This window comes from Rattus norvegicus, chromosome 11 (assembly GCF_036323735.1).
Source record: "Rattus norvegicus strain BN/NHsdMcwi chromosome 11, GRCr8, whole genome shotgun sequence".
NCBI classification, from domain to species: Eukaryota; Metazoa; Chordata; class Mammalia; order Rodentia; family Muridae; genus Rattus; species Rattus norvegicus.
The window spans coordinates 89,268,392-89,277,151 of record NC_086029.1 but is presented as its reverse complement, the minus strand read 5'-3'; the positions used below and the strand labels follow the sequence as shown (position 1 = coordinate 89,277,151).

General features: G+C 44.5%; 1 pseudogene; it reads left to right on the top strand.

The window, feature by feature from the left end:
• The first annotated feature begins 1,622 nt into the window (after positions 1 to 1,622).
• Positions 1,623 to 4,027, top strand: Sf3a2-ps1 (splicing factor 3A subunit 2, pseudogene 1; annotated as a pseudogene).
• The last annotated feature ends 4,733 nt before the right edge of the window (positions 4,028 to 8,760 follow it).

The following is an 8,760-nucleotide window of genomic DNA, read 5'->3' as shown; positions in this document are numbered from 1 at the left end:
TCATGAAAGCAGAAATTAAACAGAGACATAGACAGACTAACAGAAGTTACGAACCCAATGGACTTAACAGATATTTATGGAACAGTTTATCCTAAAACAAAAGAATATACCTTCTTCTCAGCACCTCATGGCACCTTCTCCAAAATTGACCATATAATCAGTCACAAAACAGGCCTCAACAGATACAATAAGATTGAAATAACACCTAAACAAATGTTCAACATCTTTAGTCATAAGGGAAATGCAAATCAAAACAACCCTGAGATTTCACCTCACACCAGTGAGAATGGCTAAGATCAAAAACTCAGGTGACAGCAGATGCTGGCGAGGATGTGGAGAAAGAGGAACACTCCTCCATTGTTGGTGGGATTGCAGACTGGTAAAACCATTCTGGAAATCAGTCTGGAGGTTCCTCAGAAAATTGGACATTGAACTGCCTGAGGATCCAGCTATACCTCTCTTGGGCATATACCCAAAAGATGCCTCAACATATAAAAGAGACACGTGCTCCACTATGTTCATCGCAGCCTTATTTATAATAGCCAGAGGCTGGAAAGAACCCAGATGCCCTTCAACAGAGGAATGGATACAGAAAATGTGGTACATCTACACAATGGAATATTACTCAGCTATCAAAAACAACGAGTTTATGAAATTCGTAGGCAAATGGTTGGAACTGGAAAATATCATCCTGAGTGAGCTAGCCCAATCACAGAAAGACATACATGGTATGCACTCATTGATAAGTGGCTATTAGCCCAAATGCTTGAATTACCCTAGATCCCTAGAACAAACGAAACTCAAGACGGATGATCAAAATGTGAATGCTTCACTCCTTCTTTAAATGAGGAAAAAGAATACCCTTGGCAGGGAAGGGAGAGGCAAAGATTAAAACAGAGACTGAAGGAACACCCATTCAGAGCCTGCCCCACATGTGGCCCATACATATACAGCCACCCAATTAGACAAGATGGATGAAGCAAAGAAGTGCAGACCGACAGGAGCCGGATGTAGATCGCTCCTGAGAGACACAGCCAGAATACAGCAAATACAGAGGCGAATGCCAGCAGCAAACCACTGAACTGAGAATAGGTCCCCTGTTGAAGGAATCAGAGAAAGAACTGGAAGAGCTTGAAGGGGCTCGAGACCCCAAAAGTACAACAATGCCAAGCAACCAGAGCTTCCAGGGACTAAGCCACTACCTAAAGACTATACATGGACTGACCCTGGACTCTGACCCCATAGGTAGCAATGAATATCCTAGTAAGAGCACCAGTGGAAGGGGAAGCCCTGGGTCCTGCTAAGACTGAACCCGCAGTGAACTAGTCTATGGGGGGAGGGCGGCAATGGGGGGAGGGTTGGGAGGGGAACACCCATAAGGAAGGGGAGGGGGGAGGGGGATGTTTGCCCGGAAACCGGGAAAGGGAATAACACTCGAAATGTATATAAGAAATACTCAAGTTAATAAAAAAAAAAAAGATTGAAATAATTCCATGTGTCCTATCAGATTACCACAGAATAAGGCTGGTCATATATATATATATATGTATATATATACATATATATATATATAGACAGAAAACCCACATATACATGGAAGTTGAACAACATTCTACTCAAAGATAACTTGGTCAAGGAAGAAATAAACAAAGAAATTAAAGACATTTTATAGGACACAATGAAAGCAGTGCTAAGAGGAAAACTCATAGCACTCAGTGCCTCCAAAAAGAAACAGGAGAGAGCATACACTAGAAGCTTGACAGCACACCTAAAAGCTATAGAAAAAAAAAAAAGAAGCAAATACACCCAAGAGGAGTAGATGGCAGGAAATAAACTTAGAGCCGAAATCAAACAAGTAGAAACAAAAAGGACATACAAAGAATTAATAGAACCAGGAGCTGGTTCTTTGAGAAAATCAGCAAGATAGATAGGCCCTAAGCCAGACTAACCAGAGGGCACAGAAAGTATATTCAAATTATCAAAATGAGAAATGAAAAGGGAGACATAACAACAGAATCTGAGGAAATTCAAAAAATCATCAGATCCTACTACAAAAGCCTATATTCTACAAAAGCCTATATTCAACAAAACTGGAAAATCTGGAGGAAATGGACAAATACCAGGTACCAAAGATAAATCAGGATCATGTAAACCATCTAAACAATCCCATAATTCCTAAAGAAATAGAAGCAGTTATTAAAAGTCGCCCAACCAAAAAAAAAAGCCCACAATCAGATGACTTTAGTTCAGAATTCTATCAGACCTTTAAAGAAGACCTAATAAGAATACTTTTCAAACTATTCCACAAAAATAGAAACAGTAGGATTACTACCTAATTCATTCTATGAAGCCAAAAATACACTTATACCTAAACTACACAAAGACCCAACAACGAAAGAGAACTTCTGACCAATTTCCCTTATGAATATCGACACAAAAATGCTCAATAAAATTCTCGGAAACCGAATCCAAGAACACATCAAAACAATCGTCCAGAGGTTAAGCACGGGTAGCAAGGCCTTGGTGTTGGTTTCTCCTGTCCCCTAAAGTACCCAGGCCTGCGTCATGGTCTTTCAGCACAGACCTGGAAGCAAAACTGGGAGTGGGAGCGTGGCCTCCTCCTCAGAGATCAACCCTGATCTAAGAGAGCACCTGCAGCAACTGGCCCTGGAAACCATTGAGATCAATAAGGACCAGTATTTCATGAGGAACCACCTGGGATCCTATGAGCACAAACTCTGCTTGACTCTGCATAACAGTGAGGGGAGCTACCAGGCCCATACCCAAGGGAAGAAACATCAGACTAACTTGGTCCTGCGAGCTGCCAAGGAGGCCAAAGAAGCCCCGGCACAACCTGCATCAGAGAAGGTCAAGGTGGAAATGAAGAAGTTTGTGAAAATTGGCCGCCCTGGCTACAAAGTGACCAAGCAGAGGGACACAGAAATGGGCCAGCAGAGCCTGCTGTTCCAGATTGACTACCCTGAGATTGCAGAGGGTGTCATGCCCCGCCACCTCTTCATGTCTGCCTATGAGCAGAGGATCGAGCTCCCCGACCGCCGCTGGCAGTACCTGCTCATGGCTGCTGAGCCCTGTGAGACCATCGCCATCGAGGTGCCGAGCCGCGAGATCAACAAGGCTGAGGGCAAGTTTTAGACCCACTGGAACCAAGAGACCAAGCAGTTTTTTCTTCATTTCTACTTTAAGATGGAGAAGCCCCCAGCCCCTCCCAGCCCCTCCCAGCCCCTCCCAGCAGGACCCCTAGGCATCAAGTGCCCCCCCACTCATGAATGGACTAACTCCTTGCCCACCAGTCCCTGATGCCTTGCCCCCACCTCCACCTGGTGGCCTGCCTCTTCCTCCTATGCCCTCACTGGGCCTGCTCCCTCTGGGCCCCCTGGACCTCCCCAGATGCCCACACCAGCTCCTGGGGTGCACCCCCCAGCACCAGTGATTCATCCACCAACATCTGGGGTCCATCCTCCACCCCATGGAGTGCACCCACCAGCTCCAGAGGTCCACCCCCAACTCCAGGGGTCCACCCCCCAGCTCCAGGGCTCCACCCTCCTCCATCAGCTGGAGTTCATCCTCAGGCTCCAGGGGTGCATCCACCTGCTCCTGCAGTCGACCCTCAAGCCCCTGGCATACACCCCCCAGTTCCTGGGATCCACTCTCAGGCACCAGGGGTCCATCCTCAGCCTCCAGGGGTTCACCCTACTCCTATGCCCCCCATGCTAAGGCCTCCCCCAGACAACTGAGCAGCCCCGCTGCCACCAGCCTCTGGGGTTTGTGTGCTCTTTTCCCATGGCCAGTCCTTGGGAGGTTTTCTATTTTGTCCTGTCCTAAGTCAATTAAACAGCCTCTCCCATGAAAAAAAAAATCATCCATCATGATCAAGTAGGCTTCATCCCAGGCATGCAGGGATGATTCAATATATAGAAATCCATCAATGAAGTCCACTATATAAACAAACTCAAAGAAAAAAACCACATGATCATTTCATTGGATTCTGAGAAAACATTTGACAAAATTCAACACCCCTTCATGATAAAAGTCCTGGAAAGATCAGGAATGCCAGGCCCATAACTTAACATAGTAAAAGTCATATACAGCAAACCAGTAGTCAACATTAAACAAGATGGAGAAAAACTTGAAGCAATTCCACTAAAATCAGGGATTAGATAAGGCTGCCCACACTCTCCCTTCTTTTTTTTTTTTTTTTTTATTATTAACTTGAGTATTTCTTATTTACATTTTGAGTGTTATTCCCTTTCCCGGTTTCAGGGCAAACATCCCCCTAATCCCTCCCCCTCCCCTTCTTTATAGGTGTTCCCCTCCCCATCCTCCCCCCATTGCCGCCCTCCCCCCAACAATCACATTCACTGGGGGTTCAGTCTTGGCAGGACCAAGGGCTTCCCCTTCCACTGGTGATCTTACTAGGATATTCATTGCTACCTATGAGGTCAGAGTCCAGGGTCAGTCCATGTATAGTCTTTAGGTAGTGACTTAGTCCCTGGAAGCTCTGGTTGCTTGGCATTGTTGTTCATAAGGGGTCTCGAGCTCCTTCAAGCTCTTCCAGTTCTTTCTCTGATTCCCTCAACGGGGGTCCCGTTCTCAGTTCAGTGGTTTGCTGCTGGCATTCGCCTCTGTATTTGCTGTATTCTGGCTGTGTCTCTCAGGAGCGATCTACATCCGGCTCCTGTCGGCCTGCACTTCTTTACTTCATCCATCTTGTCTAATTGGATGGCTGTATATATATGGGCCACATGTGGGGCAGGCTCTGAATGGGTGTTCCTTCTGTGTCTGTTTTAATCTTTGCCTCTCTATTCCCTGCCAAGGGTATTCTTGTTCCCCTTTTAAAGAAGGAGTGAAGCATTCACATTTTGATCATCCGTCTTGAGTTTCATTTGTTCTAGGCATCTAGGGTAATTCAAACATTTGGACTAATAGCCACTTATCAATGAGTGCATACCATGTGTGTTGTTTCCATGTGTTCTTTCTTGATTGCTTCTATTTCCATTTTTAATTCCTTCAACTGTTTGATTGTGTTTTCCTGGAATTCTTTCAGGGATTTTTGAGATTCCTCTCTGTAGGCTTCTACTTGTTTATTTATGTTTTCCTGTGTTTCCCTAAGGGAGTTCTTCACGTCTTTCTTGATGTCCTCCAGCATCATGATCAAATATGATTTTGAAACTAGATCTTGCTTTTCTCGTGTGTTTGGATATTCAGTGTTTGCTTTGGTGGGAGAATTGGGCTCCGATGATGCCATGTAGTCTTGGTTTCTGTTGTTTGGACTCCTGTGTTTGCCTCTCGCCATCAGATTATCTCTAGTGTTACTTTGTTCTGCTATTTCTGACCGTGGCTAGACTGTTCTATAAGCCTGTGTGTCAGGGGTGCTGTAGACCTGTTTTCCTGTTTTCTTTCAGCCAGTTATGGGGACAGAGTGTTCTGCTTTTGGGCGTGTAGTTTTTCCTATCTACAGGTCTTCAGCTGTTCCTGTGAGCCTGTGTCTTGAGTTCACCAAGCAGGTCGCTTGCAGCAGAAAAGTTGGTCTTACCTGTGGTACCGAGGCTCAAGTTTGCTCGTGGGGTGTTGCTTATGAGCTCTCCACGGTGGCAGCAACCAGGAAGATCTGCGCCGCCCCTTCCGGGAGCTTCAGTGCACCAGGGTTCCAGATGGCATTTGGTGTTTTCCTCTGGAGTCAGAGATGTGGGCAGAGAGCAGTCTCTTCTGGTTTCCCAGGCATGTCTGCCTCTCTGAAGGTTTAGCTCTCCCTCCTACGGGATTTGGGTGCAGAGAACTGTTTATCCGGTCAGTCCCTTCAGGTTCAGGCGGTGTCTCAGATGCAGCGGACCTGCTGCTCCTGGGCCCTCCTTTACGGGAACCCAGAGGCCTTATACAGTTTCTTCTTGGGCCAGGGATGTGGGCAGGGGTGGGTAGTGTTTGTGGTCTCTTCCGCTCTGCAGTCTCAGGAGTGCCCACCTGTCCAGGCGGTGAGGGCTCTCTCCCACGGGGTTTGGGAGCAGAGAGCTGTTGCGGGCCGGGATCCGCGGGTTTCCACACTCTCCCTTCTTATTCAATATAGTACTTGAAGTCCTAGACAGAGCAATCAGACAACAAAAGAAGGTCAAAGGGATACAAATTGGAAAGGAAGAAGTCAAAATATCACTAATTGCAGAGGATATGACAGAATACCTAAGGGACCCCAAAAGTTCCACCAGAGAATTATTAAGCCTGATAAACAACTTCAGCAAAGTGACTGGGTATAAAATTAACTCAAACAAATCAGTAGCCTTCTTCTCCTCAAAGGATAAACAGGCTGAGAAAGGAATTAGGGAAATGACATCCTTCACAGTAGTCCCATATAACATAAAATACCTTGGTGTGATTCTCATCAAGCAAGTGAAAGATCTGTATGACAAGAACTCAAGTGTCTGAAGAAAGAAATTACAGAAGATCTCTGGAGATTGAAAGATCCCCCATACTCATGGATTGGCAGGATTAATATTGTAAAAATGGCCATCTTGCCAAAAGCAATCTACAGTTTCAATGCAATCCCCATCAAAATTCCAACTAAATTCTTCATAGAGTTAGAAAGAGCAATTTGCAAATTCATTTGGAATAACAAAAAACACGGGATAACGAAAACTATCCTCAACAATTAAAGAACTTCTGGGGGAATCACCATCCCTGACGTCAAGCAGTATTACAGAGCAATAGTCATAAAAACTGTATGCTGTTGGTTCAGAGAAAGGCAGGTAGATCAGTGGAATAGAATTGAAGACTCAGAAATGAACCCACACACCTATGGTCACTTGATCTTTGACAAAGGAGCTAAAACCATCCAGTGGAAAAATTATAGCATTTTCAACTAATGGTGCTGGTTCAACCGAAAGTCAGCATGTAGAAGAATGCAAATTGATCCATTCGTATCACCCTGTACAAAGCTTAAGTCCAAGTGATCAAGGACCTCCACATCAAACCAGATACACTCAAACTAATAAAAGAAAAACTGGAGAAAAGTCTCGATCACGTGGGCCCTGGGGAAAATTTCCTGAACAAAACACCAATGGCTTATGCTCTAAGATCAAGAATCGACAAATGGGACCTTACAAAACTGCAATGCTTCTGTAAGGCAAAGGACACTGTCATTAGGACAAAACGTCAACCAACAGATTGGGAAAAGATCTCCACCAATCCTACATCTGATAGAGGACTAATATGCAAAATATACAAAGAACTCAAGAAGTTAGACTCCAGAGAGTCAAATAACGCTATTAAGAAATGGGGTACAGAGGTAAACAATGAATTCTCAGCTGGGGAATATTGAATGACTGAGAAGCACCTAAAGAAATGTTCAACATCCTTAGTCATTAGGGAAATGCAAATCAAAACAACCCTGAGATTCCACCTCACACCAGTCAGAATGGCTAAGATCAAAAAACTCAGGTAACAACAGATGTTGGTGAAGATATGGAGAAATAGGAAAATTCCTCCATTGGTGGTGGGATTGCAAGCTGTACAACCACTGTGGAAATCAGTCTGGTGGTTCCTCAGAAAATTGGGCATTACACTACCTGATGACCCAGCTGTACCAATTCTGGGCATACACCGAAAAGATGCTCCAGTATATAACAAGGACACACACTTCACTATGTTCATAGCAGCCTTATTTATAAGAGCCAAAATATGGAAAGAACCCAGATGCCCTTCAACAGAAGAATGGATACAGAAAACATGGTACATTTCACAATGGAGTATTACTCAGCTATTAAAAACAATGACTACATGAAATTCTTAGGCAAATGAATGGAACTAGAAGATATCCTCCTGAGTGAGGTAACCCAGTCACAAAAGAGCACACATGGTATGTACTCAATGATAAGTGGATATTAGCCCAAAAGTTTAGAATACCTAAGAAAAACTTCACAGATCATATGTAGCCCAAGAAGAAGGAAGACTGAAATGTGGATGCTTCATCCCTTCTTAGAAGAGAGAACAAAATACTCAGGGGAGGAAAGAAAGGGAAAAAGGGTGGAGAGAGGATTGAAGAAAAGATCGTCCAGAGACTGCTCCACCTGGGAATCCATCCCATGTGCAGCCACCAAACCCAGTCACTATTGTTGATGCCAGGAAGTACTTGCTGACAGGAGCCAGATATGGGAGTCTCCTGAGAGGCTCTGCCAGAGCCCTGATGATACAAATGAAGATCATTATAGCTAACCCTTTGACTGAACAAGGGGACCCAGTGGAGGATTTAGAGGAAAGACTGAAGGAGCTGAAGGGGTTGGCAACCCTATAGGAAGAAGAACAATATCAACCAACCAAACCCCACCAGAGCTCCCAGGGACTTAACCACCAACCAATGGGTATTCATGGAGGGACCCATAACTCCAGCTGCATATGTAGCAGAGGATGGCATTGTCCAGCATCAATAGGAGGAAAAGCCCTTGGTCCTTTTACCCAATGTAAGATAATGCCAGGGCGTTGAGATAGGAGTGGGTAGGTAGGAGTGAGAGCGTCCTCTTAGAAGCAGGGGGAGAGGGAGTAGGTATGGGAGGGGGAAAGGAGATAACATTTGAAATGTAAGTACATAAAATATCCAAAAATATTTTTAAAAATACACCAACTCAACTCTGAACTAAATAGTATAATCAGTGTAAAACTGAAATGGACACAAATAAACTACACAAGAGTGGAATGTATAAAACTAAACCACTCTTCATTATGGGTGTTGTAATTGTAGAAAATTTTACAAAAACT